General features: G+C 39.7%; 1 pseudogene; it reads left to right on the top strand.

Moving 5' to 3' along the window:
• Positions 1-460: 460 nt before the first annotated feature.
• LOC129449108 (C-C chemokine receptor type 5-like) lies at positions 461-4,660 on the top strand (annotated as a pseudogene).
• Positions 4,661-8,264: the final 3,604 nt, after the last annotated feature.

Raw genomic sequence — 8,264 nt, 5'->3', positions numbered from 1 at the left:
AGCTGTAGCAGGAAAAGCAGGCCAATATACTGACGTAATGGAGGGGGCAGCTAGGCTCCGATGTGGCATGATGCCTCAGTCTGCTCTAAAGCAGCCGATCATTGTTGGACACTCAGCCGCGTCGCCGAAATGGCTGGTCTAAAATGGAACATTAGGAGAATTATTAACGACCTACTTAATGCCAGCAAGACACAAGCAGAGATGGCGTTCCTGGACCACCGGGGGTGGGCATAGCACGTCCGGCGGCCTGTGGGGTGACCCCAGTCGCTTGTAGCACCAAGTTACGGGAGGAAAACGAGTTTTCCACGACCGTGTCAACCAACATGCACCCCGGGAAGAAAGGCACAGAAAGTTGGGGCTGTTCTTGCAGTCCTGAAGTGCCAATCGTCTAGGCGGGACGGTGCGGGTGGGGGAGGAGCTCTCCGCTCCACACAGATCGTCTCCGCGCTCCCGAGCGTACATGGCCGCCACTTGGGGTCGAGCACGGGAGCCCCTACCCAACCCGAAGGCAGGAGTGGGTCCGAGTCGGCGACCGAATAGACGACCCCCTCTCCGATGGTGTGACAGACATAGAATCCTCGTGAGGACTGAAAGAAGACGAGAGCGCATAGAACACGCGCCACCCGTCTCTTACGGCACCTCTGGCTGTGGATGGGGGTGCTGAGAGTCACTGGACGAACCAGCTAACCGATTCAGCACCGTTTATACGGAGATAAGATTTCCGGAGTTTTGCCACCGCACCTTAAACGTGGCTCCGCAACGGAAAAAAGGGGGTGACGTTCCCGGAGGTACGAAACCCGTCTCTGCCATCCAAGAGGTTCATGCTCTCTTAGGAGTATGAACCCTCCACGAATGCAGCCTCAGCATGCACTCTTACGCACGAGAGAGAACGGTCGTAGCCACCCGGGGACCCATACATTTGCCACATCCAGAAACACGGACAGAAAGGCATCTTTAAAAAGACGCTCCCGCCTCAGTGCAAGTGAAATGCTGTCTTTAAAAAGACGCAGAACACCGCAATACTCTTTTAGAGGAAACACTCTTTTAATGTGCTGATGTTGATGAAGCACACAGGGGAATGGCTACGCACACACTCAACTAAGAGTTAGAAAAAGTCAAAAAATTTAAAAGAGAGGTGGAACCTCCGCTGAAATGCCTTTGCCCAACCAAATTGAACACGCCAAGTTCTCCAAAGAGCAGAGAGTAGCTTCTCGTGAGCAGTCAGTCTGCCAGCTTTCGAAGCTAAAAAGCTGATTTGAAAACTGCACCTGCCGCTCATTAAATACCTGTGCGGCGGGGCGGCGCCAGCAGATGCAATTATCTGCATACCAAGTTCATTGACATTTTAAAGGTTTTTATCGAAGCAGAAGCGGTTCCCAATTCGTTGGTCATGACGTGACGTCGTAGTGACCGACTGAAAAGGAACATAAATTGCATCGGAACATGTGACTTAGTTTTCTGTTGATTATTTTCAAGATATTTAATTAATGTGCAAGTTCCCTCTTACGTCACTCCTCCCATGGATTCCCCAGGGTCTTAAAACTCATAGGCCTGCGCACATGCACAGTTTTGCAGTACTTCAATTCTGTTTACAAAGACATCAAATATTTTTTTTGCTTATTTTGTTCAAAAGCATGATCAACGTGAGTCTACATATTATAATAACAAGGAACAGTGCTTCTAACGACAGGTAAAGAGCTGTCGTTTAAACATCACAACTTCGGGATGCAGTTTGCGAATGTCCGCTGGAGTTATGGTTTTGGGAAACATCCGCATCGGTGAACTATACTAAAACAATGGAACTTGCGACCGTAGTTGGCTAACGATTCTTTCGGGAAACGCACCCCTGACTGTTTTACAACCCATTCTCACCAAAATGCGTACAAATAACATGCAGTGTGATTCCCGTTCACTTATATGGGGACATTTCTTTTCATGTCATTTTATTTATTTGTTTCTCATTTGTTTTAGTTTTTTACCATTGTCAATTGAGTTTTGGGTTAGAGCAACTTTTTGTAACATAAAATGACATCCTAACCCAAACCCCGATTCTAACCCCCAACTCCAAGCGACCATGATTTAAAAATATGGAGAAACATATAGATATATATATATTAAATGACATCCTTAAGCAAAACCCAAATCGAACCCTAAACCCAAGCGATGGTTTAAAAAACACAAAACAAATCAGAAACCAATAAATAAAACGACATGAAAAGATGCGCCATATAATTTATGACTGGCGTATCATATGCATGCAAAATTTGAGTTATCTATGGCATGATAATCACACTGTGTGTTATTTGAATGCATAACGACAGTGAACATCTCATTATGGCAATAAATATACTCACATAACTTAACATAACAGCATAATGAAATGAATAAAAATACAAGAAAGCAGGATTGACATGTAAAATGTATTATTATTACCAGAAAAACGGCAACATTACTGAAATAAAATCTGAGGTAAATGCACCAAACATGCTTTTAAAGCGCACTAACAAGACTAAATAAGCAATAACAGTGAAAAAAACTAATATCTCAAAACTTTATGACAAAAATTATATTTAAAGGAAATGTATTTTTTATAGTTATTCAAAGATGCACAAATTATTCCATTTAATACTTCCTGTTAATGAGCATGTTCGACCCTATTTTTATTTTTCTGACCACCAAGGGCCGGTGGTCTACAAAATTTCTATGTAGATTTTTTGGTTCCACCCTGCCCTTGCCATCATACATGTTGGCTCTTGCATCCTCTTCCCAGTAAGTCGCCATTCTAATACAATGCTAAGGCTACCTTTCATCCACTTCACCCCAATGTGACATCATCCCCAAATTGCGTAAAAAAAACGTTAATACCAAAAACTTAAAAAAACTTGTCTTTAAAACCATTTTTTAGACATTTTAAAAATTATATATATATACTGTATATGTAAGCAATAAGGTACGAGAGGCTGTGCTGTATCGTGAATAAGTAACGGCTGAAGGGCGTTGTTTGGCACGACGCGAAGCGGAGTGCCTGCAACCCCTTCAGCCGTTACTTATTCACGATACAGCACTTGCCTCGAGTACCTTATTGCTTTTATAAAACGGTTACCACACAATATTAAAGTAAAAAAAATATTAGTGCAACTTTCATGAAGTTAAATCAATAAAAGCATTCCTTCCGCTAGAAAAAATAGTCCCTGACTGCTAACAACAACATGAAAGCTCAAATAAAAACAACAAACTGTTCTCAGACTTTGTCTCATTATATGTTTATGTGTTGCTAAGGGTGTTGCTAAGGGCGCAGTGATATTAAATAGAACCGTTGGGTAAAGCGGTCATAGCAGTGTTTTATTGTGAATAAAGCACACCTGTTGACCAATCAGAATCAAGGATTGGAACTAGCCGTTTTATAAATATATCTTGAGTGATTAATGTACCCATTAATCGACAGTGTTAGTTAACCTGCAACATGGGCTTTAAAAAAGCTTTATAGACAAGTACTGTATGGTAACCAACAATACACCATACTAGCATACTTTTACATCTTCCAGGTGAAGCCATATTACAGTACATGTTCCTATAATACAATGATCAGTTTAGATGAACATGATTTAGTCACTACTGACAGTGGAGCTGTGCTCTATAAACTTTGCTTAAATTCTATTTTTCCCTTTGTGCTTAAGTTTGAATGAACCAGAAAATGTGATGACAAACAGCGCTGTCTCTTACGACTATGGTGACTACTACAGTGAAGATCATGATCCATCTGCAAGTGTCTGTGATTATGGAGTTCGTGCATCCAACATCCTGCCTGTGTTATACTCTCTGTTCTTCGTGTTGGGCCTGCTGTGGAACCTGCTGGTGTTATGGGTGATGTTGATGGGTGTAAAGCTGAGAAGCATGACTGACATCTGTCTCCTAAACCTGGCTTTAGCTGATCTTCTGCTGGTCTTCTCTCTCCCATTCATGGCTTACTATGCCAGAGATCAGTGGATCTTTGGAGGCCCCATGTGCACCATGGTTTTAGGCGTCTATCACATTCGATTCTACAGTGGGATTTTCTTCATTTTACTGATGAGTGCTGACACATATTTAGCTGTGGTTCATGCTGTGTTTGCTTTGAAAGACAATACAAAGACATATGGGATCTTAGCCAGTGTGGTCATCTGGATCATTGCTGTTGCAGCATCGTTTCCTGAGCTTATAAACCTGAAAACCTATGATAACAATAATAAAACATACTGTCAGTCTTATCCAACAGGTGATTATAACTCTTACCGTTATTCAAGGAATGTTGTTATTTTTAGAATGAATGTTTTAGGATTAATCTTTCTACTTTGTGTAATTGTATTTTGTTCCTCAATGATTCTTCACAGACTCCTAATAGTTCGATCTTCCAGGAAACAGGCTGTAAGACTTGTTGTTGTAGTGACGGTCTTCTTCTGCTGTTGGGCTCCAATTAATATTGCAGCTTTTGTGAAAGCATTGGAGATAAATGATCTCATAGAGAAATCCTGTGCAATCAGTCTTAGTCTTCTGATCACAGAAGCTCTGTCTTACTCACACAGCTGCTTGAATCCCATTCTCTATGTGTTTGTAGGAGAGAAAATTTAGGGGGCACCTTTTCAGACTCCTGAAAAAACCATCAGCAGATTACAGTTCATGAAGAGATACCTTACACAGGCTACAGGATGTACAGTGGTGTGAAAGGAGTAATAAGGCCAGATTTACTAAATGGGGCAAATTAGCATGAGAGCACCCTCCCACCCCCCACCCCCAAAAAATGTGTAGATGGTAATATCTGCAGGTAATATACTTAAAAATTACAGACTGTGAAATCCCAGCTAACGATGCCAGAGTATACTGAAAAACACGGTTGCAAGAAGTTTTGAAACACCTTATATTGTGTGACTCTTCCCAGTGCCCAGTGTATTTTGATTCCTCCTGCAAATTGGAAAAATAACATAGCTTCGCAACAATATTTTTGGATCATTTGTTCTTTTAGCATTCCAAATTAATTGATATGTGTTTAAAAAATCATCTTCTTTTACCATGTGCTCTCTGATCTCTGCAATACCTTCTCCTAGCAGCAACAATTGCAGCCATTTTAAGCGCGAATACAAGTAAATTTTACAAGCGCAACACTTAGTAAATCAGATTTCGTGAATCATTTAAATACTTCCCTACCATATATTTTGCATCCGAAAGTCATACAAATAAATAGGCCACACCTTTACAGCGCTAATGATCCATTGCACATTTTTAGTCAATCCTGACAATCGTTACTTAATTCCAACATTTTAGTAAATGTTAGTAAATCTGGCCCATAAAGTCGTGCTTCACTCTAGACTTTGAGCATGCAAATATTCATCAGACATTATTGTGAATATGGGCGGGGAGCGCTTCATCAATATAAGTTCTTTGGCTTCGTCCATTTGTGCTATTCAGTAGAGAGAAAGGTCACACCAAGATACCGATTTTCAACTGGTCACATACAGTGTTGGGTGTAATTAGTTACTAAGTAATTAGTTACTGTAATTTAATTTTTCAATAATTAAATTACAGTTACTTCTGATATAATTAAACTAAATACTGTGTATGGACTGTAGACAGTGGCGGTCCTGGCTAGATTTACACCCTGGGCGAACCATCCCTTCGCCGCCCCCTTACCCCCAAATCCCGCCACCAACATGTATTATTTTATTATATATAATCTTAAATACAAAAAGGTAACAAGAACAGAGAAAAACAAGATAAATAAATGTAATACAGTACACACACACACACACACACACACACACACACACACACACACACACACACACACACACACACACACACACACACACCTCATCAGACTATGGAAGTATCTGACTCCTCATTTTTGCCAGTGGGTGCTCTAACTCCAAAATATTTCAGAAGTGCCCCTGAATTTACAATTTAGATACAATATGTAAGTTAGATACACTTACATCACACATGCATCAGTTACCCAATTAAAATTACCATAACACATATTTTATTCGTTTATAGGATGTTAACAAATGCTAAGCATACACTACAAATTATTTAAAAAGCTATCACTGTGTAGCTTACAAAATGGCATGTCAATTTATATTAGAAGTTATTTAAGTTCACATATAGCGTATATAGCAATAAAGAAGGACACAGTCAGGAGGTCTGTGTGAGTTTGTTGTGTTGCAAACACAAACTAGACTGTGTGTTGCCTATGGGTGAATTTAGTTGCATGACATGGTGCCTCAATTCTAATAGTTGCTTGTTCTGCAAAACTAAAACCAAAAAAAAACAGTCGTGTTCTGTGGCCAATAGCAACATATTAGCAAGAGGGCGAGGCTAATATAAATAACGTTAGCCTATTTCCTACTGTCACTCACGTCGTCACTTATAGAAATCGGCATACCTTTATCTTTATAATTTTTCCTCATCTTCTTTTCTTCTTTTTCTGATCTGGGCAACTTATGGCTTCTTTGGTCTTTTAATTTGATCCATGGCATGATGATGATGAAGACTCGACATCATTAACTTTGCATTACATTTTGCCAACAGCAACGTCCGTTCGCCCGTCAATCAACCGGTGTCATGTGATGTGAGTCACGTAGTAGATGACTCTACAGATTTTTTTTTCCCAAAATCCAATTGATAACATGTTCGTAGATATATGGGTCTATGTTAATTTTAGGAATGAAAAATAAAATTTATTTGGAAGCAGACGCAGCAGTTTGTGTTGTGTGGCCTCTGGCCTGGGATCAGTCTATCCCTCGCTAGCCCCACATAAGGCGAGCGAGCGATTTGCAGTCGCAAGTTGGCCCACCCCTTTCTCCCGTGCCTCTTCTGACACGCACACAACCTGTGTATATGACTCTCAGCACTAACTTGACATGGAAATGAGCGTTAGTCTAAAAAACCGCTTTGATGTTTTTTTTTTTAATGCGCTCGTGCGCCCTCACATAGATTGCGCCCTGGGCGTTCGCCCACATTGCCCATAGCAAAAACCGGCCCTGACTGTAGATCAATTATATATAATACAGTTGTGGATTTAACATCAAAATTAAAAGTCTAACGTAATTTTTTTTTTTAAATCATTCTCACTTTAAATACTATAATGAGTTAATAGGAATAATGTTAACACACTGGTGTAGTTTCCAATTTTCACTATTAACTGATTGGTTATTAACATTAATATTACTGAGATATTGCCTGTGTATCACCACTTTAAAAAGCACATATGAATGTCTGATTCTGCAAAACATTACTCTACATCCTTAATCCTACTCAATTCCTACCAATACTTTACTAAGTATTAATAAGCAGTGAATGGGAGTATATTGAGGCAAAAGTAGTTAATAGTAGTTATAGTTACTTAATAGTGAGATTTAGAACTTAAAAAGTGTTACCAGAATAATTTATGTACTTTTATATGATTTATTCGAGCCGTTTTCAAGCCAAGTATCATTTTAAGTAATTTGTAATAACTAATGAAATACTTTAAGGAGAGAGTAATTTGTACAGTAATCCAATTACATGATTGAAGATGTAATTAGTAACTAGTAATTAATTACTTTTTTGAGGAACTTACCCAACACTGGTCACATATCCAAGCGATACGAATTTGCAAGTCAGAGTTCATCAGACTTTAACTTTGGTACGCAGTGAACAGCGAAATATCATATCATGAGCTTGTGTTTTCGGTTTATTTGCATGCGTGTCAATGGACCAGTGTTGTATAAAGTACTAGAAAGCAATACTTGAGTAAAAGTACAAGTATTGTACTAGAAAAAGACTTTGGTAGAAGTGAAAGTTGTCTTTTAAAATATTACTCAAGTAAAAGTCTTAAAGTATCTGATATAGACCCCTTCACGGTTCACGTCACAGGCAGTTTCCACTGCGCATGTCAGGGTCAGAAAAGTCATTACAGCAGATAGAGTCGCGTATTATTCGGTATCGTCAAAAATGCCTACTTACGTCGTGGGCTGTGAAAATCGCACCTGGTCTTCCGTTAAGTTTTTGCGATTCATGCAGAATCTCAAAAACACAAAAATACAACATCTGCAGCTGCAAGCAATTAACGTGCAGACTGGAACAATGCAAATATCAAAGAGGCTTGTGTTTGTAGGGCTCACTTCATTTGAGGTAAGTCATCATTTTTCAGCCCTGTTAGATTACATTATAAAGCCTGGATGGTATGAACAGTTTGACCCCATGCTGCGCGCGCACCCAATAGTCATTCAATGTTTACAAACTTTGAAGGG

The sequence above is a fragment of the Misgurnus anguillicaudatus genome, chromosome 10 (assembly GCF_027580225.2).
Source record: "Misgurnus anguillicaudatus chromosome 10, ASM2758022v2, whole genome shotgun sequence".
Taxonomy (NCBI): Eukaryota; Metazoa; Chordata; class Actinopteri; order Cypriniformes; family Cobitidae; genus Misgurnus; species Misgurnus anguillicaudatus.
The sequence above is the reverse complement of the archived record's forward strand: the minus strand, read 5'-3'. Positions and strand labels throughout refer to the sequence as shown.